Raw genomic sequence first — 2,665 nt, 5'->3', positions numbered from 1 at the left:
TTCCAAGCCACCAATAATGATCTTTCAATGTATGACACATTTTAATACTGCCTGGATGCATAGCATAAGCAGAACTATGGGCTTCTTCCAAAATCTCTTTCTTCAATTCTGGAATATTTGGAACACATAATCTATTACCCGTAGCCAGCGCCCCATCATTTCTAATCACATAATATGTTCTTAACCTAGTACTAACTTCTGCTTTCAATATTCTCAATGTCTGGTCTTGAGATTGAGCTTCTCTAACCTTATCAATCAAAGTAGGCCTCACCTGAAAATGAGCTCAATCTCAAGTTTGGGGATTTCTTCATTTCCAATTTCAGCTAGGTAAGGGATATTATTTTAACAAACCCTAGAAATTTTATTTGAGATTTTTGGGATTAAGTATGTTTATGGAAATGATGATGTTGAGAAAATAATTATTTGGAAGCATGAAATTATGGAACAAGAGGAAAAAATTTAATTAGTTGAATTATAGCAACTTCTTGTCACTTGAATGATGTGGATGTCACAGTGATGTTTGGAAGTGAAGGTTATATTGATAAATTAGTTATTAGTCAATAGATTATAAAGTGTGATTAGCTCCAATTAATAAAGGAAAATTTGAGAACTTATTCAAGTGTCCATAAAATTTAATTTTAAGTTCTATCATTAGATATTAAGGTTTCTTGATTAGATAGAGGATAAATTGGTTATTAATATCATATTTCAAGTGGTGGCGAGGAAATTGGAAATGTTTATCAATCAATCTAGTTTGTAGCTCATACCTTGTGAGTGGATAAGCTTATTTTTTAGAAATTAGTATTATTTAATTTATGTTAACTCAGAAAATTTATTAATTCATACAGTTGATTTGACAATACGATTTTCAGAATAAAGTTGATTTATAACCAGTTGTTTTTAAAAGTTAAATTCAATTTAGTAAATCATTTTATTAGCATGTTATTTTAGTATTAAATATTTCAGTATATTCAAAGTTATTTTAAAACCACCAGAAAGTACTCAAGTGATTTTACCCTCGTCTGCATTGGTGTGAATGTGTTTCCACAGTATATGACTTCGTATGGTTATTTTACCCACTCTGCGCTAGTGTGAATGTGTTTCCACAGTGTATGATCAGTATAGTGATTTTACCCGTCCTGTACTATTGTGAATGTGTTTCCATAGTGTATGATCATTTTATAGCTCTGTGCGCGTACGACTAGAATTACAGGATTATAGAATTTCAAAATTGAATAACCTTGCTATGTATATCGAGATTATTCGATTCACAAGTATGGTTATTCCGGGTACATTTTTGGTGTGATGTTTCAGTATCACATAGCTTATCAGATTTTAGAAATGCAATATACAGAATAAAGATGTTTATGATTACAGTATATTTTAGTTTTGATTGTATCATCAGATTTTAAGCTACAGAACTCAGTTTATTTAGTTTAAAGAATAAATATTTTAGTTTATATGTCTGTGAAAAGAAATTTTATGCTATATGTCAGTTTTCAGAAAGATGTTATGAATGGAAAATTATATTTTTGCAAATATCCACTCACTGAGTTATAGGCTCACATTTTTATCACTATTTCTCTTATCAGATAGTAGCTGAGTTGAACACTACTCGACCAGTTGATCTATCAAGTTCAGCCATAGCTTGTCAAGCATTGTATGAATTATTTTTTCAGTTTAATAGTTCATATTTTGGGATAGACACCTCTTTTGGTCATAAATTAGTTCCATGTGTTGGGCTTGCTATGTTTTGTATATATATTATGCATTTTGGGTACTGTGGTTTAGAAATTGTTGCAAAAGTCGAATTGCCAGTGTTGTATTTGAATAGTTGATATTTTGAGGGGCCGGTGTACCCTATTTTGAATGATATGTACATGTTTGGGATATTTAATTTTATTTTCAGGTGGTTTTAGACCATTTTTCAGAGGGAACTCTGTCGAAATTTTTATAAAATTATAACAGTCAAAGCATGTCAAGTTTGCCTTGGTGGTGGGTCTGGCACTACGCTGGTATCTACCATCGGCGCACGATACGTGTCGAATCCATTAGACCAGGCAACAAAGTCCCCGGCAAAAGTCAAGGCCTACCCTGCCACGCCCCCAAATTAACATTGATATCTATATACAACCTAGATATAGAATTTTACATATATATTTTTTCTCGTGTTTGTTAACTTCTAATCACCTGTGACACGATCATATAACATATCGAAACCCAAAATCATATCGCCATAATCCAACCTATATATTCTGAGCTTATAAACATGTCTACAGACCATTTCAAAAGTACACTATATATGATTCCAAAATATAACCCTACAGATGGCAGCCTACACAATAACCCTACAGGTCGTCATCTATGTACATCAAACTCTGGAATCCTGTAGGAGGTCCACAGCTAGCCATGCTCTCTATGTAGTTCCATGCTTACCTACAATGCAAGAACTACATAAGCCAATGCTTAGTAAGCAAAATCATGCATGTCCTGAACATGAATAATAACGACATATGACACCATGCCATTTACTTTAAATATCACAATAAAAAGTATCATATTTCAATATTCATCAAAGTCGACTAGAAATCATTTCACTTGAAATCTTTTATTTCATTAGGCCCTTGACCCACCTACTAGGCACTTGATAGAGCTCTGCATAATA

The sequence above is a fragment of the Olea europaea genome, chromosome 14 (genome assembly GCF_002742605.1).
Source record: "Olea europaea var. sylvestris chromosome 14, O_europaea_v1, whole genome shotgun sequence".
Taxonomy (NCBI): domain Eukaryota; kingdom Viridiplantae; phylum Streptophyta; class Magnoliopsida; order Lamiales; family Oleaceae; genus Olea; species Olea europaea.
The sequence above is the reverse complement of the archived record's forward strand: the minus strand, read 5'-3'. Positions refer to the sequence as shown.